The sequence below is a fragment of the Camelina sativa genome, chromosome 5, assembly GCF_030686135.1.
Source record: "Camelina sativa cultivar CO46 ecotype springtype chromosome 5, ASM3068613v1".
Lineage (NCBI taxonomy): Eukaryota > Viridiplantae > Streptophyta > Magnoliopsida > Brassicales > Brassicaceae > Camelina > Camelina sativa.
In genome coordinates, this window is record NC_141884.1 from 16,277,244 (window position 1) to 16,286,215 (window position 8,972).

An 8,972-nucleotide genomic window follows, 5' to 3' on the forward strand; every position below is an offset into this window, starting at 1 on the left:
TGAGCTCGACCGTGTACCTGTTCGAGTCTGTACTCGTGTTTGTTGATGCACACAAGGTCCAAGGGGACAGACAATCTTCAAAGGTCTATTGACAATATCCAAAGGCTGCAAAAGGGTTTGAGACATAAGCAAAGAAGAGTAGTTTCAGAACAACAAGGGAATCAAGTCATCATGGAGCAACAAGCTAACCATGAGCAAAGACCTAGGCACATTGGTGCTGGAGATGCACCCAACACCCACAACCAAAGAGCTGGTATTGTGCCTCCTACAGTAGCAAGCAATAATTATGAGATCAAAAGTGGACTGATCTCCATGATTCAAGCCAACAAGTTCCATGGGTTGCCAATGGAGGATCCTCTAGACCACCTTGATGAGTTTGATAGAATATGTGGTCTAACAAAGATTAATGGAGTGAGTGAAGATGGATTCAATTTGAGGCTCTTCCCATTCTCACTTGGAGACAAGGCTCACCTTTAGGAGAAGACTCTTCCTACTGGAGCAATAACCACATGGGATGCTTGCAAGAAGGCTTTCTTGGCCAAGTTCTTCTCCAATGCTAGGAGAGCTAGATTGAGGAATGAAATTTCTGGGTTTGCTCAAAGTAAGAATGAGAGCTTTTGTGAAGCTTGGGAGAGGTTTAAAGGGTTCCAGACTCAGTGTCCTCACCATGGCTTCAGCAATGAGTCCCTACTTAGCACTTTATATAGAGGAGTGCTTCCCAAGATCAGGATGCTTCTTGACACAGCTTCTAATGGCAACTTCCTCAACAAGAATGTGGAAGAAGGATGGGAATTAGTTGAGATTCTTGCTCAGTCTGATGGAAATTACAATGAGGACTATGACAAAACCATAAGGTCCACCTCCACTGACCAAGAGGAAAAGTACAAAAAGGATTTGAAGATGGTCAATGAGAAGCTTGACAAGATCCTTCTTAGCCAACAAAAGTCCATTCACTACATTGGTGAAGAAGAGGTTCAAGTTCAAGAGGGGGAGAATGAGTTTGCTGAGCTCTGTTATATGCAAAACCAGGGTGGATTCAAAGGCTACAACCAAGGAGGGTTCAAGAACAACAACCTCTCCTATAGAAGCAACAATGTAGCCAATCCACAAGACCAAGTCTATCCACCTCAACAGCCTCAACAACAGAACAACTATGTCCCCAAACAACAGCATCAAGTGTTCAAGCCTCAGTTGTGTTCCCCACCAGGGTTTCAGACAAACCAAGTCCAAGAACAAGACTTAAGAGCCATGATGCAACAGTTGTTGATTGAGCAAACACAAGGAAAGATTGAGGAAGCCAAACAGTTTGCTGAGTTGAATCAAAGGCTCACATCCCAATACAATGACCTTAACATGAAGTTTGAAGGTCTCAACTCTAGAGTGAAGTATATGGAGAGCAACATTGCCTCTACTTCAGCTCCTAAACCCAACCAACTCCCTGGAAAAGCTGTTCAAAATCCAAGGGAGTTCAGTGCAAAAGCCATTCATATCTCTGATGAGAAAGTCACTGAGGACAGTGAAGTCCAAGTTTGGGGGAATTCATCAGTTACTGATGCCCCAAGTGACGTTTGTGCAAAGAAATCTGAATCCGGTATTGCACTCGACCAGGTACTCGAGCCACCACTCGACCGAGTGACTGATCGAGTGGTCGATCGAGCTGAAGACTCCGAAGCTGTCAAGCCTTCTAAGTACATTCCTCCTGCTTACAAACCACCTCTGCCATTCCCAGGACGTTTTAAAGCACAGAAGCTTAAGGAGCTTAGGGAAATCATTGAGAGAAAGGAAATGATGGCTAAGGAACAAGAGGAAGTGAGGGTTTTGAAGGAAGAAGCTGTGGTTGAGAAACTAGAGGAAGTCATGGCCATACAAGAGATCATCATTGCTTACCAAGAAGAGGAGAGAGGACCTGCCTTGGAACAGTATGAACCATATCCTCTCTATAGGGATTTTTTGCTAGATTTGTCAAAGAAGAAGGCTCAAGCTCAAGATGAGAAGGATCTTGAGGACCTTGGAGGAGTGATCATCCCAATTAAGCTTAAGGATCCAGGGCCATTCTATCTGCCTTGCACACTCAGTTACCTTCACTACAACCAATGCCTTTGTGATTTGGGAGCCTCAATCAGTGTGATGCCTTATTCCATAGCACAAAAGCTTGGGCACACTGACTTCAAATCAACCAACCTTCATGTATGCCTAGCTGATGGGTCAAATAAAGATGTGGTTGGCAAGTTGGAGAACATTCCAGTGAAGATAGGGAGAGCAAGGGTTCATACAGATTTTGTGGTATTGGAAATGGACAAGGAACCTGAAGATCCTATCATTCTTGGGAGGCCATTCTTAGCCACTGTTGGAGCAGTCATTGATGTCAAGGAAGGTCTTGTGACCTTGAACATTGCTGAGTGTATATCTATGAAGTTCAACATCTATAACCCAACCAACCTTCCTACCATTGATGATCAGCCTTTTACTATCAAGGACAAAGGTGGTCAAGAAGGTTTAAGTGATAAGGCAACTCCAAAGGCTGAGCTCTCTCTTCAAGAAGATTCTGTGGAAAAGCTCAAGAGGTCAGTTCAAGAGTTGACTGGTATGGTTGAGGATCTCCAAGTTAAGCTAAACAAGAGGTCTTTGAGGAAAGCAAGACCAAGGCTCAAAATCAAGAAGAAGTATAGTTTGTGTGTTAAGAGTGAAGTGATCAAGGATAAACTTCACAGTGACCAAGAGGTTCCAGGGAGGATTTCATCACCTCCTTGGTATCTAAACCAAGTCTAAGAAGGCAACCAAAGTCAAGCTTAGTGACTCTAAACAAGCTCACTAGGGAGGAAGTCCCTAAGGTATCCTTTGAAAATATGCTTTATTTTCTTAGTAGTTTTGATGTGTTTTCTTTTATGTTTGTGTTGGACAGGCCTTTTAATGAAAGTGTAGATTGGTATGGAGAGATTTGGACTTGGGGAAGGAGATTCGCAAGCCCATTCGATCAGTCCACGAGAGGTACTCGACCGAGTTGGCAAAGAAGCAAGGCCCATTCGATTCTCATTTCTCTAGAATGATCGAGTGGAGGGAAGACAAAGAAGAAAAAATTTGAAATTTCAAAATTTGGTCAAGGTGCTCGACCGTGTACAGTCGAGTGTGGGGTCGAGTGGCAGCAAAAAGCAGGTCAAAGATTCCCAATTCGAATTTGAATGGTATGGACGCTCCACCCTTGTCTCATTGTCCCCTTAGCTTCTTTAAATAAAGCTTGCACGATCCTATACCTCTCACACTCTCTCATTTGCTCAAAACAACTAAAATCAAGTTTTAAAATCTCTCTCAAAGTTCATCTTTTGCTCAAGCTTAGTTTTTTCAAGTTTTTGGGTCACTAACCTATTATCATTAAGCTTTGAGTCTTTTCCCTTCAGTTCTGTTTGAAAATGTCTTCAAGGATTACTAGGAAGTCTCAACGAGCAGCTGCAAGTTCCATGGAACATCGTGATGCTAGCCTTGAATCAAGAGGAGAAGCTGGAAGGACCACTCAACGTCCTACTCGATCATGCACTCGACCGAGTGGTGGTCCGAGTGGTCGGTCGAGCCAAATGTCGTCTTCAAGGAATGAGTCAGTTGAGGAAGATCCTAAGAGAACTGAAAGTGAGGAAGAAAGGGAGCCAACTCTCAATGAGTTCATGAGGAGACACAAGGCCAAAGAGAAAAGGCCAGCAGTTGAGGTTGAACAAGAGGAGAGTGAAAGTGAGAGTGAGAAAGAAGATGAAGAAGAAGAGGGAGAGGATGATGAGAAGCAGGATCTTGTGGTTTGACAAAGAGGCAACTTTATGAAGCCTTCATGAGCATGGAGTTCCTGGGGACTAGATATCTACATAAGGAAACCATGGAGAAGCTAGCCATTGATGAAGATGTGGAGTATCTTTTTGAGAAGAACAACTTAACCAAGTTCATGGGGCTTTGCATGGAGAGCTACAAAAAAAGAAAGTTGTGAGTTTTTGGCCACAGTCAAGCTGCATACATATGCAAGGAAGGATGCTGAGTTTGGAGCTGGTCATATTGCATTCACAATCAAGTTGGAAGAAGTATGAGCTTTCAATGAAGAAGATAGCCAATGAGTTTGGTTTTGAGGTTGGGAGCAATAGAAGCTTGATGATACCAAGAGAGGAGCTCTATTCCATTTGGGAAACCATTGGAGACAACATCACCTATTATCCCTCCAAGACCAAGAGCTCAAAGATAAGAAGCTCAGTCCTAAGGTACTTCCACAAAGCTCTTGCCAACACCTTCTTTGCTAGTAAGGAAACTGGGAATCTAATTGAAGGAGAGCTCAAGATGATTGACATGGCTTTGAACGGAATCATCCTTCAAGCAAGAGATGGAACCATCATTATTGGGACCACTGTGGAGACTGACCTAGCAATGGTGCTTATTGACCACATGATAGAGTTGAGGAGCTGGGTAGGCAAGTTGTACAACAAAGGTTCAAGAGGAGCCCTAACCATTGGAGGCATCATCCCTCCAATACTACAAGCTGCTAAGGTCCCACTTAGAGGAGAAAGGGTTTCACCAAGGTGGATAGACTCAAGATACCTCACCACCACTCTCATACTAGCCAAGGAGATGCATCAAGGAAATCACATCTTCAACTTTGAGCTCCCAACAGTTGGAAAGAAGCAATTGATCCTACCTAACCAAGAGCTCACCACCATTCAAGAAGGAGCCAACATTATTTTTTGGCCGGCTGATGAGTTTTTGTTTGATGGGATAGTTCAACCTAGAGTTGAAGAAGCTGGAAATGCACAAATGGCTGATGGGGAGGAGCAGTTTTACTTTGAGGATTATGAGCCCAACCCAAGGGATAGTAGAGAAAGTAGAGGAGTGAGGGAGAATAGCAAGAGGTTGACACTTTTGCAAAGATGGAACAAGTGGCATGGGAAGAGGTTTGACAAGCTTAAGAAGAAGGTGACCAACATGGCTAAGTCCATCAAGGGTCTAAAGGAGGAGTAGCTCAACTAGAGAACTTTCAAGAGTTGCAAACCCTGTGGAACCAGCTAGAGCTTCAATGTATGAGCCAAATCAGAGGAAGAGGATTTCAAGTACCCGAGAACAATAATTTTCGAGGCACTCGACCGGGTCACTCGAGCACCCACTCGATCGAGCACCCCAAATGCACTCGGCCGAGTTCCAGCCCAGATCACCTTATGGCTTCCCACCTCCAGCTGCTTATCCACGCTATCCAGGTACCCTCCCATCCCACCCCAATACTTCGTGGATCCAGCACTCTACCAGCAGTTTTACCAGCAGCAAGGACAAGATTTTGGCATCTACGGTCCAGCTCGACCACCCCACTCGAGCACGCACTCGACCGAGTCAAGGTTGATCACCATCGTCGAGCTACCCCAATCACCTTCCACAAGTCAGCAACAAGACCCCAACTACACGTTTGACAGCATGCAAGAGGATGTGGACAACTTCTTCTCCAATCCTTGAGGTACCACTATCACCTTCACTTGTAAATACCATTGCATTTCATATTGTGTTTAGTTTTTGGTCTTGAATCCTCTTACAAATTTCTTTCACACAGAGGACTGTGTGATTTAAGTTTGGGGGAGGGTTTGAGATAGCATTTGACATTGTGTTTTGTGTTCTTATTTCAAATTTTTAGTATCATCATGTTAGTATTTGCATAGCATCTAAGGCATAGAAAAACCCTAAAAATTTGAAAAATTTTGAAAAAAATCTTTATAAAAAAAAAGAGTGTTCATGTAGTTTGCATTGCATATTAGGATCTTGTTTAGCATGTTTCATGAAGGATTGTATAATATTTGCATTAGGGATCTACGATGAGTTTGCCTTGTTAGCTTGCTTAATTCACTAGACTAGGATCAATGCCCAAATTAATAATACTTTGATGCTAGTTGAGTAGTTAGAAGCATAAGATTGAACCAAGCCTTGAATTCCTGCATTGCATTTTGTCTAAATTGAAGCATGTTGAGATTTGATGCCATTTCCTACTTATAAGAACCTAATATTGACTTTCAGTTATCAATGTGTGCATTGCTTTAAACTCATGGATACCATATACATACTTGGATCATCTTTCTCCTTTTTACCACTCTTGTTGATCCAAGTAGCTGATTTCCTCATTAAGAATCAGTTCCCCTACCCCTAAACCAGCCCTTCTTTCAAGCCATGTTTATTCTTGTGTGTGTGAGGCCTATTTTTGGGATTGAGCTTCGTAGAAAGTGTTAGATTTGAATTGACAAGAGTAAAGCCTTGTGTAGTTCTAGTTTGCATTTTTCAAACTAGATAGGACTAGGTGGTTCACTTGTTTGGTTTGGGACTTGGCTGTTATGAAAAGAAAAGAGGAAAAAGAGAAAGAAAAAAAAGGTAGAGTCTTTAAGAGGAGAATGTGTTTCAGCAAAGTCTAGTGAAAGGATGGGAAGTTAAAAAAAAAAAAAATTGATAAAGTTGGTTCTAGTTAAAGAAAAGAAAGAAAGAAAAGAAGAGTTTAGCAAAAAGCTTGTATGTCTTAAGAATAATAAGAAAAGAGAACTATAGCAAATAAGAAAGAATCCCCCATCCCACTAGAAAGATCAAATAAGAACATCTCCTAAAACTTGAAAACCAAAAGAGAAAAGGGTGAAAGAGAAAAGAAGAAGTTAAAGGGTAGCACTAGGATCATTTGGGTTTAGATTGATAGGATGAATTCTTTGGGTGCCTTTGGGTAGACAAGGTTTTGTTCTTGTATGTGTCTAAGTGTTCTTACATTTAGCATTCTTCTAAAGCTCAATCCATTTTTATGAGAGAACCTTGATATTGATAAGCCCTACTCTAAAAAGAGACCACCATTGTCTCAAGACCTTTATCTCCAAGCCAAATAAGTTTAAGCATTGCATAGAATTTATTCATGTTCTTGATTAATGAATGTTAAAGGAAATGGTTGATTTGAATGCATGTGGATATCTAAGGCTCAAATCAGTAAAGGTTGTGATATGCTTGTCTAAAATCTTTAAGTACAGCTCATTCAACTTGCATCATAGTACTAGTAACTTGGACATTGATTCTAGATGGTCTATTTGCAAGTTTTAGGAGCTGAGATCCCACTTTTAAACCTCACCTACCTTCTTATGTCTTGATTATTTGCTTGAGGGCAAGCAAAGACTAATTTTAGGGGTGTTGATGTTCATATATTTTACCCTGTTTTCCCTTAGTTTATTCACATCTTTTGCATCTTTTGCTATCCATTTTGACCATTATTGCATAGCTTTAGGACTAATCATGCATTAGAGTTTAGTTGCATTGCATTTGCATCTTTTCATGCATAATCAGGTGATTTTGAAGCTTAAGGAGCATGGAAGCAATGCTGAGGAGAAGTGAAGCAAACAAGAGGAGAAAGCAAGAGAGTTAAGGCTGAAGAAACAAGGTCCAAAGTCCCACTCGACCGCCCACTCGACCAGACACTCGACCGTGTGCAGAGAGGGACTCGACCGAGTGGAAGATGCACGAGAGAAGCCAACTCGACCGGTCACTCGACCGAGCACCGGGTCGAGTTGGCCGAGCCGCCTAGCTATTTTTTCTTTTAGTATTTTTAGGGCTTCCACTCCTTTTTCTATTTAAGGACCTTGTACCTGCAGCCACCAAAGAGTCCAACTTTTTAGAATAGTCAAAAGTCTAGTTTTTACCCTTTTGGGAATTATTCCTTTTGCACTTAGGATCTATCGGTTTAAACTCCTATGGAAACCCTTTTCTCTCTTGCGGTGGCTCTCGGATGTGTATGCGAATACTAGAGAAATCCTAAGGGTTCCATCCCTTATATAGGGTCGACCAAACTGCCTTAAGTTGTAACATCCTGAAACAAGTTATTTTTCTTATGGTGGTGAATGATGATGAATGTATGCAATGGTGAGATATGAATGGAATGATGGATGGGTGTTTCAATTCTCCTTATGCTGTTGCAGTATAAGAGGTATCAATCCTCAATGAGCGTTTGTGAACAATTAAGATATGCATATGAATCTAAGTTAAGACAAATGTGAAGATTGTTTGTCACTAACAATCCTAAGATGGAAATGTAAAATGCAGAAAATAAACTACAAGAACTAAGAACTAGATGCAATTGAAACTGAATGATTGTAACAGTAATGAAGCAAGAACAGAAGTAGGAACTACTACTAATGAACTAATGCAAGACAGGTAATGAACTGAAAACTAAATGAATGCAACTAAAATGAAACATGAATGAAATAGGACAATCACAAATCATAAACAAGAATTCTGGGGATGAATTCGAGCAAGCACTTGACCGAGTGTAGGTCGAGTACAGGGTCGAGCTAGAATAATCCGGAAAACAGAGCAATGCTAGAAAAACAGAGCAACACAAGAACGAATCAAATAACAAGCAAGCAACAGGATTAAAACTAAGATATTAATAAACAAAGAAGGCCTTGAGGAGGGATTCATGGGCTAGACTAATGAATGAGGCTATCACACTTTGGCCAACAAATCTCAAGCAAAGCTTTGAGCTAATCTCTAGACAAATTAATCTAAGACAAACTTCTTCCACTCTCATGGCAAGAATCATTCAAACCTATGCATCTCTAGACTTGTTCTCACAAAGTAAAGAATCTACACAAGCAGGCATTAAGCAATATGTCTCATACCAAGCAAAACCTCTAATCTCTTAGCAAGCAAGATGGTAAGCTCTAGATCTAGCCTTATCTATGCCTCTTAAGCATTGGTGTGATGCTAAGAAGCTTAAGATCAGATCCTACCCTCTCAGATATAGGATCAGCATTAAGAACATCTACCCTAGAAGAGATCTACAACAATCAAGCTTGACCAAAGCAAACAAACCTCAAACAAAGCCTAGCCTAACCCATCCTCAAGATCCTAAGGAAACTACTCACAACAATACATGATGAACAAAGTCAAAAACCCAGAAAATATTGAAACTTGCATTATCGGAAAGATGAAACAAATATCTTCAATATTAA

At 41.3% G+C, this 8,972-nt stretch overlaps 1 non-coding gene across 1 annotated transcript; it reads right to left on the reverse strand.

Annotated features, from left to right (window-relative positions):
- Positions 1-567: 567 nt before the first annotated feature.
- Positions 568-674, reverse strand: LOC147943818 (small nucleolar RNA R71). Its single transcript, XR_015558726.1, has one exon. It is a non-coding gene; the product is annotated as a small nucleolar RNA R71 (small nucleolar RNA).
- Between the last annotated feature and the right edge of the window lie 8,298 nt (positions 675-8,972).